Here is a 17893-nt window from a genome sequence, read left to right on the forward strand (position 1 = left end):
TTCATTCATTCTTGCTAAGTGAATTGTAGTATGGCTTAACTAGAAAGATTAATCTAGAGGGTTTAGTGAATAAATTAGCTTATATACAAAAAAGGGTCAACCAAAACTAATGAAAAACTCACCTCCAGGGAATAGTCATAATAGGAAGGAAGGAATAGGAATGGAAGCAACTATCTGCTATATAATTTGTTGTTTTAAATGATAATATAAAAAGAGGATGCTAAGAAGAAAGGAAGAGGGAAGATAGGTGTCTTCAGAATTTATCACAGCAAGGTACACAGAAATTTAATGAAATTATACCAAGATAGAATATCAAAATAAAACATGCATATCTAGATACAGGTAGGTAAATCCACATAATTTGCATAATGTATTTGCCCTTGCTACTTCAAACAATTTCTCTTTATAGTGTCAATTTTCCTATAAATAAGTATAAGCATCATATTTATTTTGATATTTTTAATTTGTGAGAATCATGAGTATCTTACATTATTTGCATAGGCATTCAGTTGAAAATAATTTTCTGTGCTCTTGATTTTGTAAATTGACATTTACTGAATTCTCATATTAATGACAGCAACTGTGAGTAAAACATTTTTGGGAATATGAGCTAAATAAATAATATCCACCAGAGATCAGCATATTAGAATATTTTTTTCTTATTTACAATAATGATCTGAATCAAACTGTTAACTGGTGATTGATGTCATTGGGGATTTAGTTTCACAGCATTAGAACAGCCTTGTGATCTGGCAATGTGATCCTGTACTTTTGTTTTACTCATGCCTATTGGGAAACTAAGTTCATTGGGCTCTCAAACTTCTGCATGTCTCACAAATAAGTAATCAATAGCCCATTGTCATAAACTGTATCTTCAGAGATTTTGGTATAGAAAACAGCCTTAAAATATAAAAATAGGGGCCTCCCTGGGGACCTAGAGGTTAAGTCTCATCGTAATCAGTACTACTGCTCCTGCCTGAGTTCAGTGCCTATCCAGGGAGCTACCCCATATGGCACAGCAGAACTCTCCTGTCTCACCCACTGCTCCCCTCAGCAGTGTATTTTAATAAATCCACCTGTGCTACTCCCCATTCTGTCCCTGGTGAGTCCTTTCACCCCTCACACCTCTAGCCTATACCCCAGTTCTTCTATGCATAAATAAATCTTTTAAAAAAATATATAAATGCTCCATCCTTTGGATCAAAAGCCTGTATGCTTACTGTGTGATAGACTAGAGATTATATCTTCCTCCTGAGCAAATGGAAGTATACTTATCTGCCTATTCAAAATGTATTAATTTAAAAAAGAAACAAATCTGATTCAGTTTGTGATATGGTCTAAGCATCATTCTAAATTCTTGCTTACAAGAACTAATTTAATTTTCACAACATACTATAAAACAATTAATACTAGACTGATGAAGAAACTGAGTCACAGAAAAGCTTATGCAAGGTCACTAAAGATGTGTCAGAAAAGAGATTTAAATGTAGTTTGTGTCCATAGTCAAAATCTTCATCTCCAAAGTACCTTCTAAAAGGTAGAATAAATATTGCTGAAAACATTTTTAGGGTCAGGGGAGAATCATGAAAAAGTTGAGCAAAATAAAATGCATGTAAAGCAACTCAGCATTAATTTTTTGGCAAGCTTATGTATGAGCACATTTAGATATATTTCATAAAAGTCTCAAGACTATCCTATCGCATGTGTGTACCAGAAGTTAATATAATCAGTTCTCTATTGATGGACTCACAGTTTGCATACTTGCACAGATAATCAGATAAATTATTGGGTAAATGGGTATGAACATTTAAAAATTCAGCATACAGTGATGAATTATTTTCCCTTAAAAAAGGAACCAGTTTATATAAGCAGTAATGAGCAAGTCTCTCTTACAGCACATATTATGAAGAGCAGGTATCATTTACCTTCGGTCTTTGTAATATGTAAATCTAATTGTTTAAATTTATGTTTAAAGAATGATGAGATTTATGGATTATCTGTGGCTGCATAACGCAATATCATGACATAGCAACTTAGAACACCAAACCTTAGTTATCTTAGAATTTTTGTGGAAATAGGAAAACAGGTGCAGTTTAGCTGGAAGTCTTTGGCTCAGGGTGTTGTGGTGAACGCCATTGGTGCTTCAGCTGGTGCTGAAGTCATGTGAGAGTTGACTGGTGGAGAGTCCCCTTCCAAGTTCACTCCCGTGATTGCTGGAGGTTTTGGTTCTTTGTTGAATGAGGCTCTCCACATCTGGTTAAGCTCTTACTTGCTTGGAAACTAGCAAAGGCTTGGAAACCAGAGAGAGGAACAAGTCATAGGTTTTCATGATTGAAAGGCTTGGAAACCAGAGAGAGGAACAAGTCATAGGTTTTCATGATTGAATCACAGATGTGACATCTATTATTTCTCATACATAAGGGGAGATAATAAACAAGCATGAGGACTTTTAAGAGCCATCTCAGGAACTGTGTATCTTATGAGGGATGTAGAGCAAGTGTGTATGTGTGTGTGTTCTTTAAAAACCTTTTTAAATATATTTTCAAGTTTTTCATTTAAATTGTCTGTTTATTGTATATTTAAATTGTCTATTTCCCCTTACTAGAGCTATTTCAAAAATTAAAAGCTAGTAATATTTCTTATTACTTTTTAGAGTTGTATTACCATGAGCAATTTGGATAGTATAAGACTGAGATAGGGGTTTTGTTTCATTTTATACAAAGAGTGAGCTAGTTGTCTCAGAAATAATTATTACATAATTCAACTGCATTTTCTCTGATGTGAAATGCAATGTAGAAGCCTTTACTCTGCTAAAAATAAATTGGTTGTACCTCAAATTCCTGTGACTGGTTGATGTTATAAAAATGTTTTAATAGATAACAAAACTTCTTTTGAAAAGAGCCAACTCTTCGTGTCATCAGATCATTATTCTCAATCCTTAAAATAGCAATATGCATTGTTTATGCAATTAGGTGTCATATGGATTGAATTCCTAAGAAACTAGTTTCTTGGTTCATGTAGATATAAGTTTTGAAACTTATACCTAAATGAAGTTTTCAAGCCATAGGCACCACTAGATTTTGGCACTGTGAAGAAATATTCCATAAATACAATGGACCATTGTATTTATTCCTTAAGAAAATGGTATTAGTATGTTTGGATTCTTACCTCCACTCACCTAAGGTGTTGGACTTGAGAAGGTATCTATCAGAACATCTTGACAGCTATTGTGTCAATTACATACTTATGTAAATGCAAAAAATAATTCACTTCTTTCAGTGTCTCAATCCTCCTTTGTACAGTTCTCTTTTATTTGAAAACTTTAATTCAATGAAGTGGCTCCATCTTTCACTGTCGGGATAAAATATACTGATGATGTGATGGCATGATATTTCCTATTTTGGTTCTACCTCCCCTTTCAAAGATTGGAGGGTACTAAGTACCTATGTATTCTTCTCAATTTCTCAAAATATGAGGCTTAGGAATCTGTTAGCTGCTTGTTATCCAGTTAAACTAGTTTTTCTGTATGTTATATTAATATAACTAATATTATAAATATTATATCTACTTTGTTATACTAATGTTGCTTCCTAGGTGTCAGTGTTATTTTATTTGATTGCTACCTCCTGGAGATCAGAGTGCCTTTCATAACTTCTTTTTTTAAAAGAGATTTATGTATACAAGAACTGGGGTACAGGCAGGAGGTGTGGGGGGTTGAGAGGATTCACCAGAGACAGAGTGGGGAACAGAACAGGCAGGTTGACTGAAATATATTGCTGAGGGGAGCAGCAGGCAGGCGAGTCAGGAGAGGTCTGCTGCACCATGTGGGTAGCTCCCTGACCAGGGATTGAACTCATGCTGAGGATACCTTCATGGGTTGTGTCTTAACCCCTTGTGCCACCCGGAAAGCCTGCATTTCATAACTTCTGTATGTTCTGCAAGACTTAATATAGTGGCTTGTACATCATAGAAAATAGAAAATATTATTTTAATAACTAAATAATAGTGTACTAGTTAGTACCTATGATCTGTGACTTGAAATAAACCTTGTTTCTATATACAATGTTTGTTTGCTACAGTACATTTTTGGCTTAATTCATTGTGAATTTTTGTCAAAAATAGTTTTTGTTAGCATATAAGGAAGTTTAATCTTTATTTGGAAAGGAACACTCATTTCTTTGCAGCTAAAGACTTTAACGGTTTTCTGATTGTAGATGTCCCTTTTCAGAATAATTGGACCAGGTAGCTTATCTCAATACATAAGCCCCTTAATTGTAAAACTGTCATCTCTCACACATTTCCTCTCTAACAAAGTAAGGTTATAATACACATCACTTAATGTGCAATGAACATTATTTTATGTTAACTATGTATTATGAACATTAATTTATGTAACTAAATACACTTCTTAAATATCAAATTCAGTGGTCTCCTCTGAATTGTCATATATTCATTTTATCAATTCCTGATTTTTGAAAATTTAAATGCTTTTCAACTATTTTTTTTATTATAAAAATCTTGTGAAGATTCACACATCTAAGTCTGTACATACACACACAAAAACGTACAATTATAATATTCCTGATATATAGTATTGCTATATTCCAATTTTTATATTTGTTTACACTAAAACCTATTTCCTTTTCTAAATGCCACCAATTCGGTATCTTTCCCCATTACCATTAGTGATCTTTTTATCATGTCATTTATATAATGCCATTTCTCAGTTTAACAATAATCAACAGGTCCCTGTTGCCAACTTGCATTTCTAAAAGATCGAAGCATTGTTCTAGCCTTTATATTCTGCCTCCTTCCAATTAGGTTCTCTTGGTTTTTACCTGCAGGTTTAGCTCTTAAAATCCACAGAGCAAATCCTAGTGATTTAATGCTTGAGAGCATGCATTCCTCAATAAATGCTATTAAAATTCAGAACCTTCTCCCAATGACAAAAACAAAAAGATGGAGATAACTTTATGATGAAGCAGAATTTGAGACTCACTTTGCCATAAATTCAAACTGCTTCATTTCAAAAAGACACGATTTGGCTGATGTGAGCAATTCGCAAAATAAGTGGTAAGAAACAGTTTTGATAAAATAAAAAAGTAATACCCAGAGGACGCATTTAATGTGATTTTTAAAGATTTATTTATTTATGCATACAAGAGCTGGGGCACAGGCCAGAGACGCCAGGGGCGGGGGTGGGTGAGAGGATTCACCAGAGACAGAGTGGGGAGCAGAACAGGGAGACTGACTAAAACACTGCTGAGGGGAGGAGCAGGCAAGACAGGAAAGGTCTACTGCGCCATGTGGGTTGCTCCCTGGCCAGCCAGGGATTGAACTCATGCTGCAGAGGCTGCGGTTTGCTTCACAGTGCGGTGCTTAACACCTTGTGCCACCAGGGAGGCCCTGATATGATTTTTTAGATGTAAAAGCAGAAACTAAGGTGCAGAAGAATGAACTCACTTTTGGTACTGCTTAGCTGTGTAATGTCTTTCTATGGAAAGCAATAAATATTGATTATAGGTTAAAGGCAATTAAAATAATGGACCTGTAGCTGGCAGCCATGCCAGATAGTTCTTGGCACTGACAACATTTACCACATAAGCTATGACTGTCAAATTTAATGAGCAAACACATTTTCCAGGAAAAAGCCTTTAATATTCATTTGCCAAGCACAGGCATTATTCAATTTGTGGGTTAACACTTAAAAAATAAAGACAAGAGACAAAAAATGTTGATTTTTTTTTTTTTAAGAAAAAAAATGGAAGGACATTTAAAAACCCATTTAAAATGAAAACTTTGACACACTCTTAACTGATAAAATAAAGCCTGTGTCTAGGCAAAAGAAGCAAGCTCACTTATGCTGTCTAATCTTATTATGCAGACCCTCCTGCCGGTCATGGCACCTTTGCCAATTTGGCAAAAACTGAAGGAAAAAGAAATTCTTGTTTTCAGGACTGATACTTGTAGGAGAAGGGTTATTATTTTGTAAAAAGAAAAAGCTGTTAAAATTTATTCTGTGTTTCTGTCTCCTCCGATACAAAAGGCTCAAAAATAAGCCCATAAAGAAAAGAGTAAATATGAAACAGAGGGTCCATAAGCTATGTAAGGATGGTCCAGGCCTCAGCTTGGATTCAATTGTGATAAAATTCCTCTTAGCACCACCTGGGAAATAAGATGAAAGTAATTAAAGAAAGAGAGAGAGAATACTCTAGAGCTAAGCAACAATAAGAAGATGCCACTGTCATACCAGTAATACTCAGATGAAGATAATTAATAGATTTTATTGTAGGATTTCAGAAAATTATACATATAGGGAAAAAAATTTTTTTTTAAACAGCTACTATAAAAAAGTTCAGACTAAAAGAAAGACAATTTTATATAATGTCAAGATATTCTATACCTGTAATGTAAGAGAGGACATCATGGTATAAATAGAATTGAAATTATAGCTAATATTTCTGAGTGCTAGCTTGCAAGGAACATTGCATATATTGTTTTTTAATCCTCAGAGTGTAAATTTTATTATCCACTTCTCACATCCTGTTAAGTGCAAAATCCTGTTGATTTTGTTCCGATAATATTGCTGGAGTCTTTCCTCCTTCATTCAGTTCCCTCTCCCATGGTTTTAAGTTAGGCCTCCATCATCTCTCAATCAGAATATTAAAGCAGGGCCTCCCCTGGTGGCGAAGGTGGTTGAACTCAGTGCTGTGAAGCTCTCCATAGCCTCTGCAGCACCGGTTCGATCCCGGCCAGCCAGCAAGTGTCCCTCACAGTGCGCAGACCTCTCCTGTCTCGCCCGCTGCTCCCCTCAGCAGTGTATTTCAGTTAGTCTGCCTGTTTTGTTCCTCACTCTCTCTCTGGTGGCTCCTCTCACCCTCCCACTCATCTGGTCTGTACCCTGGTTCTTGTATAAAACAAATACATCTTTTCTTTTTTTTAAAAAAAAAAATTTAAAGCAGCTGAACTCCTCATCTCTAGTCTTAAACACTTCTGATTCTCTACATTGTGACTAGAAAAAAAATCTTCCTAAATTTTTTTTTTTCTGCAAGATTTCTGCTGAAAAATTGTAGCATCTTTTTATTTTCAGGATGAACATTTCCAACTTCATTGTAGCAGCCAAGACTTTGGCAGATGAGCTCCTGATTACTTTTATAGCCTCATCGCCAACCCTTTCAATATTCACTACCCCAATGTCATCTACACTAACCACCTGCAATTCCTTCAAATTCCCCTCCGCCCCTCACCCCCACCCCCAGTTTTCTCTATTCTCTGATCACTGGCCTATTCCATACCTCTGACAGCATTTGTTTACCTATATGCTGGGTTATCAGTTTGGATTAATCGCAAGTGTCTTTCTCACTATGAAGCCTTCAGTAATGGTTTCCAAGTTGGATTTGTTAGTTCCTGTAGTAAGCGCCATATCACTATTCTGTTCAATCTCTAATAACCCTTAGTATAAGGATTACTATTGTTTCACTGGAGGTCATAAGCATAACTTAATGATTAGGAATGAGGAAGGTACCTAAATATTCAAAATGTTAGAAAAGTACAAAGGGAAATTTCCAGATTAAGGTGATCTCTGCTTACATTAAAACCTGTCCTAAACATCGCATTAATGATTAAATAATGGTATATGTGGCAGATTTTGAGGCGTTAGAGCAAGCTAGTGAAATATGAATCAGGGTGGAAAGAAATATTGAGCAATGATAAATAAGGAGAATAACAAAGTTTACCAAATAGTGAACTAAAGAATAAATTATGGCTTAGAAGAAAGCTCCAACATATCCAATTTTGAGAAAAAAAGATGGACTGGTTTGTTTTTGCAAGATTATATAATATACACAATTGCCTTTTATGTACCACTTTTGGAAATAAAGGCAGCATTTTTAAACTAAATATTTTAATAAAGTAGGTCAGTAGTTATTCATACCGCTCCTATACTGATTTTTCAAAGGAAACAGTATGTTCACGAAATAAATTCAACTATAAATATCTCACAAATTGAAGTGTGATAGAAAATGAGAAATCTTAATGAATACAGCATAATGATGGAAGAATTGCAGCATAACAACGAAAGAATTGCCACTGAATACCACCAAACGGTTTATTAGAGAGGTAAACAGCAAAATAATGCAAGTGGTATTTGTATGTGGTTTAAGGTCTGTCAGTGGCATGTTGTTAGCCAAACCATCTACATGTCCTCAGCTCCTCACAACGTGCTACAAACTACCAACCTATTTTTATTTCTTATTCTTCCATGTTTTAATTTTAGCTACATCTATTCACTTTCTCATGAACAAAGGTGTGTTGTCCTGCATTAATACATTTGTTTACACAGTTGTTTATGAATAGAATCCTGTTTTTACCTCTCTACATATCCAATTCTGTTTCTACCTCTACATATCTCTAAACCTTACTTGTATTTCAAGACCTAATTTAAGTCTTACTTCTCTTACAGATCATTACTTAGTCAATCTTTATTGAAATGTTTGTTCTTAGCCCTGCAGTATAATAGGATCTATTTTTTATTTAGAGTCCTGTATTAACTATAGTTAAACAGAAATGAAATTGATATTTTCTATTTATTTTAAACTTGGTCAAAAGAAAACTCCAAATGGATTTTTGAGGCATTTTAATAGTAATTCTAATAATGCTATTGCTTCTTGAGTTGTTTCTATACAGGAAAATGTTCATAGATGCATATATTCTGTTAACATTTTTACAATTAGCAAATTATTTTAAAAATATTCCATTAAAGCACTGTACTAGCCAGGTTGCTCTGCATAGAGCAAATGTTTTGTTATTCTTTCACCAATATCTATTCAAATGATTCTTTTCCTACTTATACTATGGTGTAACATACATCTTTATGCTTAAAGCTTTAGATTAACTACAACTTTGTGAACATGAAATTGAGCCTTTGATGACTTGCTAATGGATCTAAAGTCATCTACAAATGAATAGTACAAAAATATATTTTAGCCACAATGGTATTATTAGGAAAGTATTATTACTTCTCGAAGTGATTCTATGAAGGGATCACTTGTGGATATAGGCATTTGTGAACATGCATGTGATTAGCTGATTATTTTAAAGGAATTCTCTTAAACACTGAGCAGACTGTTGGCATAGCACAGATGCAGATGCCTTTCCTCTCAATATTAGTTAATGGACTGGTAAACTGAACTAGGATGAAACCAGATTGAAAAGTATAAGGCCATTTATGACTTACCATGATAGGAAGAATTTTATTGTAAATAAAAAGCAGCAAAGATATTCTTAAGGCCCCTAGCACTTCTGTGATCCCAGATCTGAAAATGGTAGTAATTCATTACATGTCAAATGTCCCTGTTGGCTATACTTAAAGCTGAGAAATTAGAGATTTCAGAACCTTCTCTTAGGTATGTCAAGAAGTAGCCAAGGTTGACATCTGGAGCCCTTCCAATTTTTTCTCACAGTCAGAAATTAAAAAAACCTGAACTATTCATAAGAGCTTTGAAAATATATGAGGAAGCAGAATGCCAAATAACTCTATTAGAATCCTCAGGAGGTTTGATAAGTGTTTAAGTCGTAGGTTAAATAAAAGATGTTTCTTATCAGAGAGCAAATGGCACAGCACTTTCAGAAAAAATGATGGGGAAGAAAAAAAATGGGTTCTGTCAAAATAAAGATGAGTCATTAACTGCTAAGAAATAGAAAGATCATTGTTACTGATAAAACATATTTTCTTTGTCTTATTCTGAGCTGTTGTTCTTTTTGTTAATGTTCGAAGGGCAACATTTGGAGAACTGGTTCTCTGTTCAGTCTCAAACTTTCAAAAGCATTAACTATCACAACACCCATCATAAGAGAACTCAACTTATTAATATCTTAAGTAATTTCAAAGCTGCACCGTAACATAGACATGTATACACTCATATTTTTGGAATTCCTTAGTAACTCAGTATCTGGTTATAGTTGACTCTGCTCAATCTCTGGTGTGGACAGATTGGCATTCCAAAGCATAAACTCAGTAATAATTAATGCAAAATTGAAAATTGACTAAATCTGTAATTAATTCTCCTCACCACATATTTCTTTATGCCTTTGTTTTCAGTGTAGTTTTACCTGTGTGAAGTCCTCCAAAAGACACAATATCATCCCCAAACTCTTAAATTGGAGCATTTAAATTAGTGGTTACCCAAGAAAAATAGTCATGAGTTGCTATTTGAGGAAAGGGTTCCATGGTTTAATAACTTTGAGAAACTGCATTCTATTTCTCCATACCGGGAATTCATAATGTGTATTAGCATATTACAGTCACTGAGAAGTCTTGCACTAAAAGCATCTTTATTTCAACATTTTCCACATTTACTTGATTACAGAATTTTTATTGCACATAAAAATGATTGCTTTTTTACTGAGCTAGGGTTACTTGGAACAAAGTTTTAGAAAAACTACTCTAATTTCTCCTCCATTCTGTAGCTATTCATGTTCCTAAAATGCAAATTTAGTTACATTGTTCATCTGCTTGAAATATTTCACTGACTCCCCATTATCTTCAGGAAAATAAAATCTCATTTCCTTAAAAGACAAAGCCTTTTACACATGGTTGCTGCTTATGTATCATCTTCACTTCCATACTTTCTACCATCACAAATTACAGAGATGTTGCATGACTGAGTTTTTAACCATTATGATTACTTCATTTTATCTTATGCATACATACTTTTCACAAGTTGTAATTACCTTCTCCTCTATAGATAAAAAACAACTCCTACTCATCCTTCAAAACCTAGCTGAATTGTTTCATTGTCCATACATCTTTCAGTTACCATTGTAGTCAGATTCATATCCAAATCTGTGATTTCTACTGAATGACTGAGATAGAAGTAAGACAATTCCTCAGAGCTTTATCTTAGACCTTTGACAATGTTCATCCAGTATTCATCCATGTGATTGCATTCACTTCAACTGGGACATCCACATTTTTCCTTACTTCTGTTTCTTTTCCCCATGCATTAATCAAACTTAACATTTTTCTGTGAGGGTAATTTTCCTTCCCCCTAATTATGCCCCTCATCCAGTGTTTCCTATCTCAGTGAATATGGTAATGCACACCAAGATACACAAGCCAGATACCTGGAAGTCCTGCTCCGTTCTTCCCAGTCCCTTGTCTCCTCTCCTCCATGAATCACAGCTATAATCTTGGCTCTACCCTACTTCAGAAATACCCTTCTGCCTCATAGTTTTACCATACTCTACTCTACTTCTTGCACATTTGTAGTCAATCTTCATTAAAAAAAAAATCCTTCTGACTTACAATTGCTGCTATGGTTTCCATTTGCTCAAAGGATGAAATCCAAATTTCTTGCGTAATCTAAAAAACCTGCATGTTTTTGCCCTTGCCAACATCTTCTGTCTCATTTCATGCTACTATGCCAATTTCTGTCTCTACAGTTCTATTGAACTTCTAAAATTTTGAGCCATGGTCTTCTCTACCATGGACTCTCTGAATATCCTGCTACTTCTTGAAATCTTCTAATTTGCTATGAAATTAACCCCGTTGATTATTCATTAGACTAAATGCATCTATAGTATGATTTCTTAACATCACATTTTTCAACATCTCTTCCTGTCCTGGTTATAATATTTGAGAAATTCAGTAATTATATATAATTTTTGTTGCTTTAGTAACTAAAAATGTTGGTTTTATTAATGAAAATATCTAACATGTTTGATACTGGTTAATAGATCAGTTGATTCAGTCACTATGCTGACTATAATTGTAGTCACATTGTATGCTGATTTTGCTAAAGGCCATGTGTCTTTTCTTTGTCAGTTGTTCCAGTTTCCAGAGGTAATTGCACCTATGACTACTTTTTAAGTAAGTTTCTTGATGTAGTAGTTTTCCATATTACATATACATATACATGTATATGTAATATACATGTATGCGACCATATGTAATATACATTAAAATCTATAAATTTACTTGACAACAGAATATTGCAGGGTTTCCAAGTTTTCACGGGTAATGTTTTGTACAGAGTCCAGGCCAAGATAATGAGTCACCTCTTGCATGAAACTGTGTTCCTCAAGTACTGAGTATTTGGAGGGACTTTGGTTCTAATTTATCACTCATTTCCCATTCTGGAATGGCCATTAAAATCCAGGGCTATTGTCATTCATTTATTTGAGCTAACCAAGCACCCTGGAGAGCTCAAGTGTCTGTTGATGTCTGCTAATGTGCTTTTATGGCAATACATTTGAAAATTCAGATGAAATGGCAGAATTCCTAGAAAAATAAAACATTGGAATTTATAGAGAAATTATGCATTTTTCATAATCTTTTAAAAGAATTTAATCTGTTATTAAAAACTTATTAACATTTTCAAGAAGAAAAACTTAGTTAGAAACTGAATGCTTACATTCTTACTGTTAAAAATTTCCATCAGAGCATATTTAATAATATGAGATATAGAATTTTACCCAAGTATTATTTGTGAAATCTTAGAATTTTACCTTACTGAATTAGGAAAATTTGATTATTATTGAAATGTTATTTACTTTACAACTTTTTAAAAAAGATTTATTTATTTTTGCATATAAGAACTAGGGTTCAGGCCAGAGGTGCAGTGGGGGTGAGAGGACTCACCAGAGTCAGAGTGGGGGACAGAACAGGCAGATTGACCAAAATACATTGCTGAGGGGAGCATCAGGAGAGTCAGGAGAGGTCTGCTGTGCCATGTGGGTAGTTCCCTGGCCGGCCAGTTATCAAACTAGTGCTGCAGAGGCTTCGAATAGCATCACAGTGCTGTGCTTAACCCCTTGCACCACCAGGGAGACCCCTACTTTACAACTTTAAGAAAATTTATTTCTATTTTTACAAAAAATGGAGTGAGGTAGACTGAATAAGTGAAAATGTTATATCTTAAATCCCATATCACCCTTAATTTAAAATCTATGGCTTATAAAGCCAAGTAAATAGTTTTTCAATTCTCTGTGCTCCAGCAAATCATTTGTTTTTCTAGATTCAAATTTTCAAATCAGTTGTTTATAAACTGTTACTTCTTATTTTAAAGAAGTTGTGCTTTATACTTCTTCAAGTTATTTTTATAAAAATCAAGAGTAAACACAACACTCTGAAATTGTTGCTGGTTATACTAAAGTAAAAATTATTGACTATTAAAATATTTGCCCTAAATATGAACTATTTTCTCAGTCACTAAAGAATATAGAAAAATACCCAGGGTTACTGTGACCACCTATAGCATATATGCTTTTTTTCCTTCTCTTGTATCTTTATCAACACTTGGACAATCATCAGCATAGTCTCTGGTTCAATCACTAACTTGCTAGTTAGTGGTTCCATCTATATTCAATACATTCTAGGATCCTGGACATTATCATTAAATATTTAATGGTATAACATTTAACACTTTGCTCAACTGAAAAATTTTAACAATGAGCTTTATACTACTTTTTTTTTTCTCATATTAGATGAAATTAAAGCAACAGAAATTATAATACACAGAATGATTCTTCACTGCATCAATGGACTTTCTCAATAACTGAATCCACTAGAAGATATTGTTAAGTAAGTCTATTATTTCCTATTACCAACTTTAATCTTTTTTTAAAAATCATTTTAGAATATATTTTCTTTAGTAGTACAGCTTTTCTAATATATAATTGTTGGTGTAGAGTATTCAATTTTAAGATGATAATATTCAGAAATTCTAAGTAATACATTGCAAGTGATAATGTTGAAACTGCTAGTATAGATTTCTGTACTTCATTATACAATCAGAACTTTGATTATCCTGACTACTCACTGGTAACCCTATATAATCGAAGGTCAATTAGAGTTTTGCTAATCCTGATTGTAAGTACTTTTATTTTTAGTAACAGCAGTCATTTAACTCAGATTAAGTTACTGCTCCATACAGCACCTAAGTTTCATGTGTAGTCATTCTTTTGATAACAACTAAAATTTGAATAGCTCTTACTGATGTTGAATGCTTTTCTATATGGTACTTCTTTTGAGTCTAATATCAATGGCATGAGGCACAAAAGGTAGGTGTGTTGAACTATCTTTATTTAAAGGATAAAGACATTAAGATTCAGATATTTAACTGGCTTATTCAAGGTCATATATATAATGGGTAATAGAGCTTGAACCACTTTCCATTGTATTCACCTTTCTTCTTGTCTCTTAATACTTAGGAAGGTAGGAATGTAACTGTTGAAGTCCAATATTTTCAGAAACAAAAATGAATGATGCTTATAATCTTATTGTTTTCATATTATAGACCAAAGTTTAAAAATTTTAAGCAGTGGTAATTTATAAGTTTCCCAGTATATTAAGAGTGGAGAGAATGTTCAACATGAACTTTTGATAGCTGAGCAGTTTTATTTTGGCATCATTCTTGTTTACTTTATCCCAACTTTGCAGCAAAAATAACTCATGTTGATAACAAATCAGTTTGGATGACAGAAAAACAGGGTGCCTTGATTTGATAATGGTACATTTTCTTGGTAAATGATACATAATTAATAGAATTTTTCATAGAGATACCTGGAATATTTTGGAAAAGCTAGTTATTTGTCAAATAGCATCTTAGATATTCACCAATTTTTTTTCTTAGAAATATATTCTGATTAGTTGGTGGTTTTAGGTAAGCCTAATTGAAAGTCTCTTGGGCTTTGAGAAGTCACAAGATGGTTGTGTTAATAGGTAGTATGTGGTGCCTTTTATTTCGATCAATATTTTAACAAAATGTATTGTCATTAACTGCTCTCAGATCTGTAATTATTATCCACAAGATACAGAATATATAGAACTATGTTACCCTAGCTACTGATTCACAAAAATTCGGTCAAAGCCAGCTATCAAATGCAAAAATGTAGATGGTGGCAGCACAGCTTTCCTTGTGCTAGACAATAACTTGGATCAAGAAGGCCTGTTTGTATTCCAGAGAGTAGGTTGCTTCCTGTGAACTGCCCTGGGGTCTGACGAGTTTGACTTGGTGGAATTAGTCACACAAACATTGCTTCCAAGTCATCTACTATCAAGGTGGGAAAATGAAAAATATACTCATCTTTATGCTATTGAGCTAACCTAGTTCACTGGATTTATGTAAACAGAAAGCTTGAGAACAGATAAGCATTACTTATGGCAGAGTTTTCAGGGGATGATTACGTTTGAAGAACAGATTAAACCATATGGAGACTTAATGAAACAGTTCATTGTCCTCCTTTCTTCAGAAACTCATACTGATAATGCCTTTTTTTTTTTTTTAAACTATTGGAAACCTTTTTAATGTCTGTAAAATAGGAAATAATTCCAGTCAGTACATTAGTGCCACCCTGATTTTCTCAGCACCAATGCTCATTTGAAAAATTATATGTATGAATATTGGTAATTCCAGCACAAGGTGCAAAACTCAACATTGCAAATATAACAATATAGTTGTGCTCTCTTTTCCAATCCTACTTTTCTTACTTCTGTATGGAAATGACCATAAACTGTGTGTAAAGTCTTCCTAGATTACTCTTTGAATTTAGTGGCATGTACACTCCAAATGTGTTAGGATATAGAAACTTTAATTTGTATAACTATGTGGTAGTTAAAGCTTCCTCTTACAAAAATTTTAATAGAGTCGTATTTGCTCAGGTACTTTTTTTTAATATTTGAACTGCCAATACACTTCAATTTTAGATCTCTCTTATTAGCAATTACAGAGAACAGAGACCTGGGAATGATGTTAGAAAAGATAAAGAACTAAGTAGTTGTACAAAGGACCTGACTGTAGAACTGCCTTTTATGCATGGCAGGAAAGGAACTGAAATACATGTGCTTGGCTTAGAGTTTTCTGCCAAAGGTAACAGGATTGTAGATAATAGGCGGAAATTTAAAAATATACTGAGTTGTATTAAGTCATTTCTATAAAAGCAATCTATGGCATTTTTCCATCCGTGTTGTTATTTCTTATTCTGAAAATTGGAAATCTAAAACTCTATTATAAACTCAGAAAGATATTAAATGGAAACAGGTCCATAAGTAGTTTACTTGCAATAAAGCATACAAACCTTTGTTCTTTGTTTCATCTGTGAGAGGTGAGAGTAGCAGAGTAATCTTTGATTAAATAAATACTTCCCAAGTTACACTCCCATCTATCTCTAGTTACCACCATCTTCATGCTTGACTCATTTAATTAGACTCTCCCTTCCACTTACCTAACCACTCCCATTGAGTCAATACCAACTTGTATTAGCAACAGGTGCCAGGTGGTTCTTAGAGGGATCACCGTGTTATCACACTTAGTGCTCTCTCTACACACAGCAGACCTAAAGGACTTCCAGTTCTGTTCTAGATCATTGTCACCCGGTCAGCATTTGCATGACCCATTGCTTTATAAACTATGCCCATTTTTCCCCTCACTAGCCCTTACCTTTCCAACAATAGGGTCTAGAGCTCATAGCTCTCTGCCTTGAGTTCCTTTTCATTTGTTCTTTGTGGTTTGGTAGAAAAAGAGGAAGTATGAAAACTGCCTTTGTCATACTCTGTGAGTGTAACTTTCTCTATAAAGTTTCATTCAACTAAAGGGAATCCAGTCTTTCAAAACTCAAACTTCAGAATGAGAAAACTGACACTTTATAAAACAGCCATTATTCCAGTTGTAAAGAATTATAACAATGTAATGTTTCAAAACATATAAAATACTTTCCCTAAGGTTTCATATGTTTGCTGAGGAAATCTGTTTCTAACTTTAATTACTTATAAGGTTTCTTTATTGCCACTTCTTATCGTAAAAGAGTTTTCAGAAACTTAACTCTTCCACTGGCGTGGGACTTCTCTCATTTCTTTCTGGTAGGATCAAACCATGTGTCTGAGTGCTGTCTGCACTTATTCTAGCAGTCAGTACAGTTGCCTATGCAAGGAACTCTGGTTAACAGCTTTCTACACTTACGTAGGACTTAAAGCACATCAAGCATTGCAGTATTACTTAGAAGCAAAATAATGACTATGACAAACCTCTACATTAAAAAGATTTAGAGCCTATATATGTTAATAAAAAAAGAGGTAACGCCAACTCTATGGACACAGAACAGGGTTTTGTGATCGTCTGAAGGAGACAGATGTCAGGGAGTATTTCAGGTAAGTAAGATTATGTGCTTTCAAACTTTATGTCCAAGCAATAGTTAGCAAGAAGGAGGTTCACATGAAAGGTATTATATGGATAAGATACAACCTAAATGAGACATGTGTGTGTATTCCTGATGTCCCTTAATCAATATAAATGAGGTGGAACCTGTGTGAGACTTTAGAGATAAACCAGGTTCAGTTCATGGAGGACTCTGCATGCCAAAAGAAGGTATTTGGTTTTATCATTTATGTAGCCTAACATAAACAGAAATGAAATTATTTTATTCAGGCTATTTTAGAGGCAGATTTGTTTGTGGACTGACTGAAGGATGAACTAAACATTGAAGGAAAAAAAGTGACCCGTACGAATACAAACATGTGGATTGGGTTTACCCATGCCTGGTTAGAGCAATCTTGAACTACAAGCATGTGTAAACATTGCTGATACCATATTTTCAGCTTTAAAAGATTCATCTCATTTCCCAGCAAATAGAGTAAGAACAAATTCCACAAATGCCAAATAGAAGACTAGCTGGAGTAATGCCTTTGGAACTATTTAAAGAGTCCTCAAGCAGCATTTTAGAATGTAAAATATTGGTTTGAGTGTTAATATGTTATTGAAATGCCTTTTAAATGAAAAATATAAACCATTATTGATGATAGATTGCCAGTTACTGCCATGCACACAACTTATAGAAATGTTCACGAAATAAAATAATGAACTGGATTACCTAGAGAGAACAAACATTTTTTAACACT

The 17893-nt window shown here is 34.0% G+C and overlaps 1 long non-coding RNA gene across 1 annotated transcript in view; it reads left to right on the forward strand.

The window, feature by feature from the left end:
* LOC119239008 (uncharacterized) overlaps positions 1–17893 on the forward strand; it is a 400738-nt gene that overhangs the window by 226534 nt on the left and 156311 nt on the right. The window contains exon 5 of the long non-coding RNA XR_008550613.1: positions 13486–13582. This is a non-coding gene — a long non-coding RNA (uncharacterized LOC119239008). The remainder of the gene's footprint in view (positions 1–13485; positions 13583–17893) is intronic.

The sequence above is a fragment of the Talpa occidentalis genome, unplaced genomic scaffold (genome assembly GCF_014898055.3).
Source record: "Talpa occidentalis isolate TD23 unplaced genomic scaffold, MPIMG_talOcc4v2.1, whole genome shotgun sequence".
Classification (NCBI taxonomy): Eukaryota; Metazoa; Chordata; class Mammalia; order Eulipotyphla; family Talpidae; genus Talpa; species Talpa occidentalis.